This window comes from Gopherus flavomarginatus, chromosome 1 (assembly GCF_025201925.1).
Source record: "Gopherus flavomarginatus isolate rGopFla2 chromosome 1, rGopFla2.mat.asm, whole genome shotgun sequence".
In the NCBI taxonomy this organism is placed as follows: domain Eukaryota; kingdom Metazoa; phylum Chordata; order Testudines; family Testudinidae; genus Gopherus; species Gopherus flavomarginatus.
The window spans coordinates 336,635,639-336,651,032 of record NC_066617.1 but is presented as its reverse complement, the minus strand read 5'-3'; the positions used below and the strand labels follow the sequence as shown (position 1 = coordinate 336,651,032).

General features: G+C 45.3%; 1 protein-coding gene across 2 annotated transcripts in view; it reads left to right on the top strand.

The window, feature by feature from the left end:
- AASDHPPT (aminoadipate-semialdehyde dehydrogenase-phosphopantetheinyl transferase) overlaps positions 1-15,394 on the top strand; it is a 1,013,205-nt gene that overhangs the window by 677,026 nt on the left and 320,785 nt on the right. Inside the window, exon 7 of one of the 2 annotated variants that reach the window (XR_007770264.1) lies at positions 7,297-7,320. The exons of the other annotated variant lie outside the window; for it this stretch is intronic. The gene's annotated coding sequence lies outside the window, so the exon portion shown is untranslated. Of the gene's footprint in view, positions 1-7,296; positions 7,321-15,394 lie in introns of those variants that run through there. 2 annotated transcript variants of the gene reach the window in all.

The window sequence follows — 15,394 nt, the reverse complement described above, 5'->3', positions numbered from 1 at the left end:
GGCTAGGACATCAACCCATAAATCTGACCATGAAGGTAAGACTCCTCTTGGTATAACAAATATTGAACTAAGGACATTCTATTTGAGAAAACTTGATTTACAAAGGAGAGTATTGAAGTAACCAAGCGAGTCAAACACCTGGGCTAAATCTGACCCACTTGATGTATTTATGTTTCCTTTTAAAAAGTAAGTTTCTAGCCCTTATTTGCAATGATAACCTTGAAAACTTGATCAGTGCACCCCCATAGGCGTGAACTCCCCTGTCCCCTTCCCGCCATTAATCTCACAAAGCCTAATGATATTTGAAATATCATCATTAACTATTTCATTGCAGGCTATTTTAGCAAATGGAATAGGGAAGGGCTGGGGGTGGAGCCTATATGAGGAAACAGAAATATAGCTATGGTAGCATGAGTGGCAGAACAGGCTAGCACCCGAGTACAATTCTGAGACTGTAGGTATGTGCTTGGGCAGCTAGTCCCTCCTGATGCTCACATTGCCACAGCTACGCTGCTGTTTTTAGCACACTAGCTCTGATTCATAGGTTTGTGTACCTGAGCTGGAAACAAGACCTCCAGCTTCAACATAGTGTGGTAAACCCAGGACAAAACAGCTACATAATGTGGGGAGAGGTGTTAGTACTTAGTCCCAGGGTGTTAAAAGGTCTCTCCCTAACCACTAAGGAGAGATAGCCATGGGGAAATCAGTTTCAGCTGGAAAAGGGGTTACAGGGGGAACTAATTAGGTTCAGCTGGCTCCAACTGCTTGAGACCTTTTTAAACCCTCTCCTGCATGGAAGAAGGAGGGGGTGAGAGAAGCAGGGGAGCTGTCAGCAAGTTAGGTGCAGCAAGGCTTTGAACCCTTCCAGTAAGAAAGGCTGTATTCCCTCCCCAGAAGGGAAGAAAAAGAAGCACTAGGGACTGACTGAGGGAAGGATCAGCCAGACCCTGTGCTACCTAGAAGGATTTGCTTTGCCCAAGCCTGTGTCTCCAAGGCTAAAAAGGACTGAGCCTGCTGAGGAGAAGAAGGTACTTTGCCACAATAGATATACCTTAAGAACTGGTGCAGAGAAAGGGAGGATGAGACAGAAAGGCAGAAGAAAAGTAGAGAGATGGGGAAAGAGGATGAGAAGAGATACAAAGGGTGGAAGTAGTAGTGGTCCTAAATGTGAGCATATTTTTCCAGTGAGTGATAATGATGAATGCAACAATGCAGTTCTGAACAACAAAAAATAATGAAAGCTGAAATCTTAGCTACTATATATAAAGGGCAGATTGTGCCCTGGATCTTTGTGCTGTGGATATCCCAGGTCCAAGATTACACTAAAGAATGGATTTTAGCCTACTCCACAGAATGAGTTTGTCACCCTGGTAGTAAGTAAATCACAACACATTTTCTAAATAATATAAAGCAACATTTATAGCAGTCCAATGCTAGAATAGAATTTGAAGTATGAATAAGAACAGCCATACTGGGTCAGACTAATGGTCCATCTAGCCCAGTATCCTGTCTTCTGACAGTGGCCAGTGCCAGGTGCCCCAGAGGGAATGAACAGAACAGGGAATCATCAAGTGATCCATCCTGTTGCTCATTCCCAGCTTCTGGCAAACAGAGGCTAGGGACAAGTGTCTTGTAAAGATACTATAGATAACTAAAATATACCAATATAAGCCTTAACAATTCCTCTACATTGAGCTTGATATTCCAGTATAAATGCAGAGAAAGTGTAGTGGCTTATATACTGTAAAGAGGATAAGGCTTCAGACAGGATTGTATTTTAAATTGCTACATAGATCTAAATCAATTAAGTTCTGATAGAGGTCACTATTCAAAAATATTCAGACTTTATCTGGATTAAAATTTGACAAGCAAAAGCAGATTGCAGAGACTTGTGCATAGTTATCAGCAAATCATAAAACCAGAAAAGACCAACTTTTTCACATCCTATGTTAGAATATTTTAATAAACTGGCAAGTGTTCAAACAGTGTTGGTCCCACTAAATGAGCACTCTTGGTTTTCCAGTTCCAGTTATTACTGCTCAAAAGTATTACAGAATTATCTCCAAACACTGGTACTTGGCAATGCCATCTCTTGCTGAATTGCAGTTTTGATTTGATGCCATTTGATGCTTCTGTATTTAATGCTACATTTTTATACTGTACTTCAGTGGCAGTCAACCATGCCAGCCTGAGGGCCAAACATTATGTCAAAAAGATCAAGTTGCTGTAGTCAGCTGCTGATTTTTTGTCCCATTCTGCTGCCTTTGAACCACAAGAGTAGAAACCAAGTCCCTTCCTGGGTATTCCCCTGTCATATAGGAGTTCTCAGTGGGCACAGAACCATTATAGCCAAATACCATGTCACTCTTGCAGTAGCCGCTGCCACAGAGAGGCATGTCAGGCCGAGGAGGGTAAGTGCCTGGAATGGGATGCAATCCAGCTATCTCCTGGTGGTGTACAGTCTCTTGGGGGCTTTTGCAAGTTAGAGTAGCTCCCATATTCCTGTTATCTGTGCCGGCGCCAGGGCAGAGAAGCAGGGGGCTATCACTGGTGGTTGATTCTCAGTTCCTCCACTTTCCCCCAACTGTATGGCAGAGGGAGCAATTCTTTGCTACATGCTCCTGTAGCTCAGGAGGAGCCAGATGACCTCCTAACCTACTCTGCCTGGGGCTTGTACAATCTGGCCACCTCTCCTCCCTTCCCTACAATGCAGCAAACTGCCAGCAGGGCAGCTGCTGTTACTCAGAGCACTCCTCACTCATATCAGAGCAGCTCCTGGGGCTGCAGAAGAGGGAGGAGGTGTGGCCCCCTACTGCTTCCCTGTAGTAATGAGGCTGATTCTTATGCTTCTCTTCAAAAAACTGCCACATGAAGTTTATGGAGCACATTTCCAATTCATAATAAAATAAACATTTTCTTCTTCACACAGTCACTCCTGAGGGTCACGCTGCTCTCACTCTGCAAGTTAAATTAATTTATGAAGGGTATGGAAGATCAGCTAAATCGGCTACTGCAATTACCTGCAAAATCTGAGCAACATATGTTCTCCGCCTGTCCTAATACTATTAATGAAGCAATCAAGACACATGTTCTGCAAGTTCAGAGGCTTGATTCTGCCAAGGCTTTCAGTTCAAATGAAACAGACAAAAAAACCAAAGACAAGATACTGAAAGATTTGTAGGAAACACACCCAGAACTAGCACAAGACAAAAATCTCACAACAAGAACATGTGAGTGTGTGACAAATTATGGAAGATTAAATAAATAGAAAAGGGTAGCAAGTCTGAAGAACACAGAAGGAGTGAGAATCCACTAGAATACTTACGTTATTACTAAGAAGGTAAAAAGATGGGGGCAGGGGAGGATCAGAAATAAAATGCAGTCATTGGTAGGTAGTAGTAATGGACTAGATGATCTCCTGAGGTCCCTTCCAACCCTTATAATCTATGAATTCTATGAACATCCCCTACAGTTAAGGTGGGAAAAAATATATTTGAGCTTTTCTTTACTATTTTTTCAATATATTTTTTATTATGGCTATTTTTCTTTCTGTTGTAACATGTAAGGACCCCAAACAAGGTCACATTGTATTAGGCCCTGTACAAACAAATAACACAAAGACAGTTTCTGCTCCAGAGAGTTTACAATGTAGTGGTTAGGTAATATGCAACATGGGCTTGAGCCAAAACCCAGGGAAGTTAATGGAAAAACTCCCATTGACGTCAGTGGCTTTGGATCAACCCCCAGATATATAAAGGGATGAGTAGGTGCAAGAGGACAGGTAAAAGTGGAGACAGGTGCATCTGTCAGAATGGTCTCAGGAGTAATCAGTCTGACCAGGCATCAGGACAATTATAAAGAAGCAAAAGAAAGTCAAGCCCCTGTTTCTTTTTTACTTTCAACGTGACACTATGCAGTTTTCATTAATTAAGAGTTCGTGTAAATTATTACTTTACATCTGTATAGCATGTATCTCCTGCTGAAGGATCCCAAATTGATTTACAGTCTCAGAGTTTGATTTTTCAGTGGTATTGGGCTCCTAAAATTCTTCATTATTGTCTTCACTTGGAGCTGTCAGTGCTCAGCACTTCTGAAAATAAAATCAAACCCTAAATGCTCCATCCTTACTCTCATAAAAAATCCATCACCATGACAGTAATCCAGTGGGACTATTTGATTGAATAAGGTGAAGATTTGGCACTATAAATATCACCTGTAAGGTGGAGAGAATAGTGACATGGACAGCCACAAAGTTCCATAGGATTGATCTTTAATGTTCATGCATGGCAAATAAAGCCTCAGTTTTCAAAGCCTCGGGTAATAAAAGCCCACTGCATTCTTTCACTTATACTAATGTAAATTAGGAGTAGCACCACAGACATCAATGAAATTCTCATTCAAAACCAGCATGAGAAGAGAATCAGGCTCAATGTATCCACCTCTGAAGTAAGAAGGACTGGGCTGAATCCAATGGGATTATATTTTGTGGTGCCAGGCTTTGTGGGGATTACAAAAATGAAATACAGTTTTAAACATTTTACCCAAGTAAAATCTTGTAGCAAAGGCAAAAGCTTAATCTTTCCTAGATGAGGTTTATTGTGGGAAATGTGTAACCAGGAGCTATTGTTTAGCAGTGCCAGAATACTGCCGAGTTTTCACCCATGTCTCAGTCAAACGGATAACACCTGTGTTACAATCCAGAAAATGGTGCTTGCTTGGACAAAGGGGAATGTTCCAAAGTGCAAATATTGGAAAATATGTGGAGATTTTCGGCTGGCAGCGAGCAAATTAATCAAACATATGTAGATATTTTGTTGTTCAATAACTTTTTTAGTTAAAGTAGCAAAGAATCCTGTGGCACCTTATAGACTAACAGACGTTTTGGAGCATGAGCTTTTGTGGGTGAATACTTTGCTGCTTTTACAGATCCAGACTAACACGGCTACCCTTCTGATACTTTTTTAGTTAGTAATTTCACTGCCCACTGACACTGACTCACAAACCCCCATCTGGCACAACAGAAGTTACCCTCAGCTGTTTGGCAGTCAGTATCCCATGTCCGTACAATTGTAATGGAGCACGGAATACCAACAATGAAACAAACACCTAAAACAGATCGATCTGGATTTTGCCTGCAGCAGTTAAAACACTGCTGTGCTGAGCATCTAGTAGTGGCACAGTGAATCGTAATGAAACTTCCTAGGACAGGGCAGGGATGCCAAGAACGTTTCTCCTTCCCTTTATACTTAGCTATTCTCTGTAAAGCAACTTTAACCTGTGTCTGGTTCTTGCCATATAATTATCTAACTCAATCAGCCAAGCTACTCTCTAGTTAAACCAAGCTGTTAATGAGATAGGAAGTGCTAAATTATTACTGTTAAAAGAATAGCCATTATCCTATAGATCAGCATGGTGCATTTAACTGATGCCATGGTTTTTAAAAAGAATAGGCCAAATTAAAACAAAGTGCTCTCCTCCTGTATAGTGTACACAATTGTGTGCGAAAAGCATCTAGATAGCCTTTTGCAATCCATTGGTTTGGGCTGAGCATTTAAAATATTTGACAAAGTATGGTATCAAATCAGTGGCCAGCCAGCATACAGTTGTTACTATGCTGCACAGCATGGCCATTCAAAATGTCTTCATAGTGCCACATATGAGGAGCTCTTCAACAGTATTTGGCACCACAACATGTTTTTGCACTAGGGCAGGAGGAATGCCCCCCTGGGAGAAAATGGTAGGTTTCCCTTTCCTCAGTTTGATCCCCCAAATTCCCCTCTCAGAACCTGTCTGGTTTGAGACACTGCAGCTACCTATGCCAGCTGCCATCTCATCTTCTTCCTTCCCTCACTGAATTGCCTATTCTGCCAGCAGAGGAGGCAAGCAGCAGTGGGAGGGGAGAAGGAGAGGGAGTCTGACTGTGCTACCAACCCTCATAATGGCTAAAAGCACCCACTAGGCACCAAGCACCCATCCACAGGGGCCTTATCTCTGGGGGGGGGGTGGAAATCAAATAAAGGAGGTGTCTGTAGGTTTGTGATGGGAGAAGGCTGGTACAACTGACTGGGGAGTCTGGGCTTAGTTACCATGTGCCCATGCCATCAGCCACTGCCATCTCCTGGATAAGAACTGGCAGTGGGAGAAAGGAGAGGGTAGATGGCAAGGCCTTCTCAGAAAGCACCACATGCCCTAGTTGCTAGAAGAAGCAACTACAAATTGCCTGCCCACAAAGAAGCAGACATGAGATTCATGCAGGGCTGGTGCAACCGTTTAGGCAAACTAGGCAGCCGCCTAGGTTGCCTAGTGGTTGGGGGCACCTAAAAGTCCCCTCAGGCGAGAGGTGGAGTGGAGGTGAGCTGGATGGAGGGGTGCACGGGGAGAGCTCCCCGCAGTAACGTGGGGTGGTGCGCACAGGGGAACAGCCCCCCGCCCCAAATTACCTCCACTCTGCCTCCTCCGCTGAGCACACAACCCCCACTCTAAGTCTCCTCCAATCAGCGCAGCAAGCCTGGGTGGGGAGGAGAATTAGAACGGCGCCGGTGTGCTCCATGGAGGAGGCAGAGCTGAGGTGAGCTGGGGCGGGCTACCCAGGCAGCGTTAGCTGCCGTGGGGGGCAGGGGGGAGAGGGGTTAGCTGTCGCGGGGGGGGAGCTGCTGAGAGGGAGGTTCCCCGGGTGGGGGCTGTGTTAGCTGCTGCGGGGGGGGGGCGGGGTTAGCGGGGTGGGGGCTGCAAGGTGGAAGTTTTGCCTAGGGTGTGAAACTTCCTTGCACCGGCCCTGGATTCATGGCATCTGTTAGCCCTGCCTCATGGCAAAATCAGGATTAGAACTTGGTTTCTACTGCTTCTAAAGCACCCCACCCCAGCCCCAACCACTTACATTAAAGGAGAACATCTGTAGCTCTTAGCAGTCTAGGTGAAGTGAGCATACATCCTGGACAGTCAGCTCTGGCTTTCCATATAATGTCCTAGTGGCTTAGGGACTTCTCTGAGGCACCTGAAATGTCACAGTTTTTCATTTTGCCATCGAGCATAGTTCTTGTTTGTGTAAGTACAAAAGGTTTGGTTGAGATGTGTTGCTTTGCCAAGGAGAATTTGTTCTGTCTCTACCAAGAACAAGAGTCCAGGGGAGTGAGCGTTCAGTGCAATGAACAGTGATTGGAGTGAGCAGTCAAATGAGCATAGACAATATCAAAGATTTGGTCTGGTTCAGACTGAATGTGAACACATGCTCTGTTTCATGATGATTACATTATGGAAAAACCCTCCACTTTGAGACATCTACATGCTTCATTCCAGTTATCTAAAAAAAAAAGGGGGGGGGATTTTGGAAAGGGTTTGTTTGCCTTTTGAATGACTATTTTGTGACATCACTCCCACACCACACCCCAAGAAACGAAAAAAACACCGCCAATGATGTCCCAGTTTTTTTTATTTTGAAAATATGATCACTTTATATATAGGGCTTATGACAGTTCTGATTGCATCCAGTAGAGGACAGTGCTGCACATACGCTGTGTTTACGATATATTTAATTATTTAATGAATTGTGTTAAGTTACACACACAAAGGCCAGATTCTGCTGACCCTTATGAGGGTGCTTGGATGGAGCCCTTCTCCCCTTGAGCAGCTTGAATAGGGGCCAGGCAGAACTGCATGCCTGAGGGAAACCAGTTGCTGCTCCCTCGTTACTGCCTGGGGCTGAACAGCACTCAGACAAGAGAAAGCAGGGGCATGGCTGGCCAGTGGGAAGTAAGCTGCAGCACACAAAGGGGATGGGGGCACTCAGACACGCAGGAGTTCCAAGGTGCTCTCTAGTGCTCCTGCCCTGTAGTACTGCAGCTGTGTGCTGTTCCCAATATTTATCACCACCAGCAGCTGCCGGGGGAGCAGGGGGGGAAGAGCTGGATCAGGGTGGGGTGACCAGACAGCAAATGTGAAAATCGAGATGGGGGTGGGGGGTAATAGGAGCCTATATAAGAAAAAGACCCAAAAATCAGGACTGTCCCAATAAAATCAGGACATCTGGTCACTCTAGATCAGGAGTTGTCACATCAGCCAGCCCCCAGGGCTGCTTCCAAGGCAGAGCATAGAGTTAGATGGGAATTTTTTGACAAAACGGTTTTTCCATCAGCAAATATGGATTTGTGAAAACAAAGTTTTATACATAGTGAGTACTGTGAACATTTCATTGAAACAGGTTAGTCAGGTCCATGATGGAATTTGTGGTCAGAGAGAGAGAGTGCCATTCGCCTCAGAATAGCCAATGGCCCAGGGGTTAGTGCTCACCTGGAATGTGAGAGAGCCAATTCAAACTCCTCCTAAGGTCAGGGCCCACGCCATTGGTCTATTGGCTATTCTGAGAGAGATTTTTTTGGTAAAAAAATGTGAAAGGACTGTTTCACTCGGATATGTATTAGGCAAAATGTCTGCTGTCATGAATGTTTTTGTGGGATGGCAAAACCATTTCCTGCTCAGCTCTAGGTGAGAGACTGAAAGTCCCCTGAAAAGGCACATCACCATTCATGGCCACATCAGCAGGAGTCTGATTCAGCCTGTGGTGCAGGCCACTACCTCCACACCTATCAGGAGACACAGATCTCTTAAAGGCCACCTGCATCCCCTGTACAGCGGGGACAGGAGCAGAAATGATCCGTGCCTGCCAACAGCAGGGGAATAGAGTGAGGCCAGCCGGTTATGCAGTATTACTGAGCATGCTCAGTCCAAGCCAAGCAGCAAATAGAAATGGGCATGTGACCCTGCATGTCCCCCCATGCATCACCTGTGGGCCGGAGGAGACAGCTTTGGGGATACCATACCATTGCTGCTCTGTCTAAGCCCTGTTGGGTAAAATCTGCTTCTGACCTGCTTTTATGTAATGTCCATCTTGTATTTGTAAAAGAACAGTTAAGACTCCATATTGGACACCCTTCTTCTCAGAGGATTTGGCTCCCTTCCAGCCTTTTTCAAATCAAGGCAGGAAAGGCTAGGGCAGTTAAGTCATGTGACATCCGTAATCTGCCTAGTAACCGCAGGTTATTTAAGGGTGGCACACTCATCACTTAGGGCTGGCCGTCTGAGTGGCAGCTAGTGTCCCACAAGATCAACCAAGCTGCTAAAAAAGCCGTAGAGGGATCAGGACTCAAAAGGCTTTGGATTCTTGGTCCCATTAACACTAACTGGCACGCAACCACTACATCACATTAGCTGTGCTCATACACACACTGGGCTACGAGGTCAAGCAGAGACTGCAAGGGCAAGCACAGAAGTCCTACCTGAGAGGAAAAAGACCTGCCCATAAGGGGAGAAGACCTGCCCAGAGGACCTGTCCAGAGGGAGAAGAACACCTAGTTCCTGAATTCCTGTCCAGTGTCCAGCTCCCCTGATTAATCGCTATTGTCCCTGTCGGTATCCTGAGTCCTTGTCATTGTGTCCCTATCATCGGATATGGTATTGTAATACCCACAGTGGTTTTCCTCTGTTTTACACCTATAGTTTAAGGGTTCTAAGCTTCACGCTCTGGCATCTGTTAACAACCGAGTGTGTTTGCTTACTTTTTCTTGCCACTTGAAGGGGTCCTTGCCTAGCTTGTTTACTAGTTGCATAATGAATGTTTTCTGTGTTACACATTATTCTGCCTCTGTCTTAAAGGTTCAACCAATGATAGATGCGGGAGGGAGTAGGATCTGCGTACAACACATATTCTGATCTGTGCAGACCATAGTTACATGTGTTTCAGGCTAACAGCCCAGCCCACTCCACAGTCCCATAATGGGGCCTGAGATCAGGGATGCCCTCACTCCACTCCACTGCACTGCAAAGTTCCTGAGTGAGCTCATGAAAGTCCTTACCACAGTGACTGGCACAATTTGAACCAGGCCATAAAGAAGCAGGAGATGGTGTACTTTAAAATTGCACCTTTCCCCTAGAGAGGGGCTATTTTTAAGACCTAACCTGCATAGCCCTTGCTTCAGCATTCGTGAAAAACTAGGTAGGCAAATGCTCTGTTGCAGGCATTGCTGTCCCCCGCTGCAAGTATTTTCTGGCACTCACCCTTGACTCCTTCGTAAGTATGTTTGCAAAGTAGCCATGAAAGTGAACGCCCACTGTAATATTCAGTACTTGCTATCAATAACTGAAATATTATTGCATATTAAAATGTTTTCAGATACTTTAAAAATGGGCGTATGGAGACCCAGCTGCCAGGAAATGATGATATTTGTAAAGCAACAGCAGCTACTGAACACTGTGTTCCTTCAACTCTGATCAGCTCTTCACTAAAGGGCATATCCTACCGTCTCATCTATTGTGCTGCCTGGTCCCTCAATTCGGGGGTGGAGGGATGTGGAGGCACAGGGTTTGATGAGGGGTATTTGCAGAGGATGAGTTCTCTGTGCCACATACAGCATATAGAGCCCAGTCCTGTGAGCAGTCCTATCCAGCTAGATAAAGGAATCCTGGTTTGACTTCAGTGAACAAATTCAGCAAATAAATTCAATTAGGTTTGCATAAACCCTCTGAGAATTATTCTAAAAGCACAATGCTGATATTGCTATGTCAGAAAAGAGCTGCTTTCTCCCAAACCTCTTCTTTCACTTTTGACGGATCTATGTTTATTCATGCTTTGTTTGTGTAAAGGTACCTGGAAATAAAGTAAATAAGACCAATTTCAAATTCACCTCCAGACTCCAGCTAACCTTTTATTTCAGTTCAGTCAGCTGATCAATGCCACATGGCTAATGCAGAGTAAGTAGTTCTTTTCACCAGTTCATGCTGTTATATGTCCAGCATATCCTATCTAAAAATAAAACATTCTGATTGCGGATATTGCCATGTGAAGTGGAATAATTATGTTATCTTTCTAGGTAAATTTCTAAACACCTATTAAAACTTATTGCCAGCTTATTTCTAAAATCTTTGACATGCCTTACTTTTAGAATCAATTTTATTCCCTCTAGTTAAACAAAGATTGTTATGCTGTTAAAGATCTGCAACATCAAGAATGATAAATCCAACTAAATCATTCGAATTGCATAGATAGCTGTAAGAAACATCTTGGGCCCAATTCTCAACTCTCATACACCAGGGTTAACTCAGAGTAATTCCATTAGAGTCAACTATTATATCTTTAAGCATGCAAATAGCCCCATTGACTTTAATGGGCCTAATGTATTCTAAGGTGAATAGTTACATCAGTGATTGCAGAACTGACTTCTACTGAACTAGTCAAAAGCTCAAAGTTAAATAAACTTTCTTACAACCTTGCATGTTTTGTTAGTGCTAAATGTGAACTTAATTAGTAATCAAACTTGAGGCCTTTCTTTGTAATGCTAAACCTCCAGCTCAAAATATTTTAATATCTTTCTCTCTTTTTTGTTCCATAGTACTGCTAAATGAGTAATGGAAAATTTAACTTTATACTTGATAGAGCTTTTAAAAATATTTTGAGAAGGCTATAATTATTTAAATTCAAATTCATAAGTATTTAAACTATTTGGCAAAAACTCTAATGATATTTTGACTAATAAAATATTGCAGAAGGTGATGTATGATGTTGATGTGTAAATGGATTTATTGATAATATAGGAGCAGTAAGTGGCTTGCTGTAAGGATTAAGAGATGTTTAGACACACAAAGGAGCTGACAGTGAAGAGACAGTAGTGTCTTGCTACTCAACAGTTGTCCCTTTAGCCAATTGTGGGATTGAGTTGGTTCATCATGTGGGAATGGGAGGGTCCACCATGTCCAGATCTCACCACTTCCATTTGAAGGCAGATGTATCATGCCCCATAACAGTGTCACTCCCCTCCTTTGCCCAGCTGGTTGTTGACCTTCGGGAGATTTGCACATATGGAGCCACTTTCCATGGTGCTGTTGCCTGCAAGGCCTAGGATTTTCTGGGTGAAAATTAAGGTGTGCACATGTATAAAGGATAGTAATAAAGCTCTGAGTTGTATAACCTTTGTTTGGGTCCTATCCAGGTACAGGGGGTCACAGCCAATGGCAGCTTAGCTAAGTCAGTAGGACTACTCATCTACTTAGTGCTAAGTTTACAAAATCAGGCTCCAGTGATTTAGGACAATTAAAACATAACAATAACACGTTCTCAAAATAAAGTTTATGGGGAGAATTTTTCCCCCAGCCAGGCTTTGAGCCCTGTATCACAAAACAAGGGTTGAATGGAACTTCCTTCAGAACCTGTCAGCACAATGAGTCAGCTCAGCAGCTCCAGGGAAAGCTTGTGAGAGAAGACTGGGGGAGTGGAGGGAGAACAGGGCGTCTTGCAGAAGCTTTCTTGAATTGTCCCCTGGTGGGAGAAGCTTGGGACCATGAATTTGAGGCCAGGCCCCTCTCTCAGTGCCATTGATCAAGGATCTGCTGGGAAGGGAGCCTCCTTCATTAAAACCATGACAGGGACCATCTTGTAACAGTGGCTACTGCTCTGCTAGTCCTTCTCCCTCAAAAATAGAACAGCCCCCACAATAGCTGTGCTATCATTGGCCATATTTCCCTGCAGCTGCTCAGTAACACCCCCCCAAGGGGACCCAGAGGTTAACAGTACAGCACTGAGCTATATTACATCCCACCCAAAATTCCACACACAGATACTTCAAGCTTCTGCAGGAAACAGCAGACCCACCCTGACCCTTTATCGCTCTCCAAGTGAAGGGCATCTATGCAGGACAGGAGCAGAGGTGTTAGTGGACTTTTGAGAGCAGATCCATGTAAACAGGTTGGGACTCACCATCCATGGCGCCTCCTGCTGGTGACTCTGGGAATTAGCTCAATTCCAGTGGAGCGCCCCCTCCTGGTGGTGTCCCGTCCGTTGTTCTGCCCTCTGCTCTCCGCTGTTGTCGCTGGACCCGCTTTGCTCCCTGCTCGGCGGCATCCTCTTTGAGGTCACTGCCCTCCAGCAGTGTCCCTTAGTCCATCTGGACCCCCTACGGGGATCAGTAATCAGCAGTCCTCCACTCCAGCCACCATGTGCAACCCCACACCCCAAAGTCTAATCCCTTTTGTCAAGGATCTGGCATAGGCTGTAACGGCCGCTCCCTACAGCTGATGGCTGGGTGTACTGCAAGGAGGAAGGGGGGGACCCAGGCCTGCCCTCTACTCTGGGTCCCAGCCCAGGGACCCTCTGGCGTCAGCCTCGCTGCCCTCTTTCTTTCCCCTCCTCTGTCTGTTCCCCTGGGCCGCTTCCCCTACGGTTCCTTGCACCCGCTAGGCCCTTCCCTTCAGGACCTGCAGCCTGGCAGCTGTGGGCTAGAACCTTCTAGCCTCCCTGAGCCTGCCCAGCGCTGCGCTGTCCGCAGTGCTAGTCTCCCCCCCTTGGAGACTGACCTTCCCCTGTCAAAGGCCTGGGACAGACTGACTGCTCCTGCTCTGGGCAGCCTTTATATATGGGTGAGCCTGCCCCTGATTGGTTCCCTCCAATCTGGGCCCTGATTGGCTTCCCATAAGCCCTTTTCTGATTGGTTCCTGGGCTGCACAGGCTCCCTGGCCTGCCACAGCCTATCCTCCCAGGGAGTGGGGCAGTCCGCCCCACTACAATCCATTACAAATAACCTTATGAGATAGTGTTGAACCATATAATGTACATACACCTCACAAGAGTCCTATCCCATTACTTTATAAAGTGAAAACTGAGTTAAAGAGAACAGAGCTGATTGGCATAACTGAGAAAATCTCCAAGCCAAGAGAATGGTGTGCCCCAGTGGTACCAGTTATAAAGAAAAATCTGAAAATATGAATCTATGTGGCTCTTAAAAGACTTAATGAAGTAATTGAGAGAGAAAAATATATTCTCCCATTACTGGATGACTTCCTTCCCATAGTGAGTGGAGCTACAGTATTCTCCAAGATGAATGTCTTGGATGGATTCTGAAAAATTCCTTTAGCCAAAGAAAGTGCTAACCTGACTACACTTATCACAGATTTTGCTTTTGAAGGTTACCTTTTGGAATTACCAGTGCACCTAAATTTTCCCAAGAAAGATGGCAGAACTGTTAACAAATGGAGTTGTAATTTTCATGGACATTATTCTGATATATGGATCTTCAATGGAGGAATATAGCAAAATCCTCAAGGAAGTCCTAAGCCCAACCAATCAGTCTGGACTGAAGCTAAACAAGGGAAAATGTGTCTTCTACCAACATCAAATTGAGTTTTTGGGACAATATAGTGATATGGTGGTCGTCCCTCCCCCTCTGGGTCAGAGGGAGGTGACATCGCCTCACTGTGCCGTTGGGATCACTGCCTAGTATTAGGGGAATTAGCAAGTTAGACATTAGTGTCCTGACTGGTCTAATGGGGCCAAGACCTCAGATGGGCAATTAGTTCTGGCTCTTAGACAGAAACAGGTTCTCCCAGGAGTCAGGATGCCCTCGCCCTTAGGCCAAGACTCAGCAGCCAACAGTCTCTAGTCCCTGGGCCCTTTAAGCAGGGCCTGGACAAACACTGCAGGCTACAGCCTCTGGGTCCTTTTGGCAGGGGCTAGAGCTAGACCCAGCAGTCATTTAAGCTCTCAGTCCTTGATACAGGGACCCAGCAAACATAAAAGGTTGTTACAAGGAGAAGGGAGAAAAAATATTCTTCTTAACCTCTGAAGATTGGACAAGAAGCAATGGGCTCAAATTGCAGCAAGGGAAGTTTAGGATGGACATTAGGAAAAACTTCCTAACTGTCCGGGTGGTTAAGCACTGGAATAAATTGCCTAGGGATGTTGTGGAATCTCCAGTTATTGGAGGTTAAGAGCAGGTTAGACAAACACATGTCAGGGATGGTCTAGATAATACTTAGTCCTGCCTTGGGTGCAGGGGACTGGACAAGATGACATCTGGAGGTCCCTTCCAGTCCTATGATTCTATGAAATCAGATTCTATGAAATCAGAGTCAATTAGCTCTGGGCCCTTGGTGCAGAGAAAGAGCAAATCCAATGGTCAGGCATCCTATCTCTGGCAAACCACCAACAAAGGCAGGCCTCTTGACCTGGAAAGGGGAGACAGGATGGCAGGTGGGGTCTGGGCCACCCTACTCCATTGGGCCCCGATGCAGGGCCCTAATCAGTGACGGAGTGGTCCACCACTGGTTCAGTGGGGAATCAAGCATAACGCACTAACCATGCTTTAGGCAGCGCTACAGCCAGACTGAGGTTGGCTGTCCCTGGGCCACTTCCTTCCCTGCCCTCAGGGTGTACCTGGATCAATGAGGTGTCCTCCATCTCTTCTGGGTAGGTGGCCAGCAGCAGTCCTGGCAGGTGTGAGGTGGACACAGGTTCCCCAGTGAGCAGGGCTGGTAGCAGAATCAGCAGCCTGGAGAAAGCAGGATAGGTCTGCCTCCCTCAGTGTCCCAGCACCAACTGAGCTAAAGTCCCCACTCTTTATACTTCCTGTTCCGC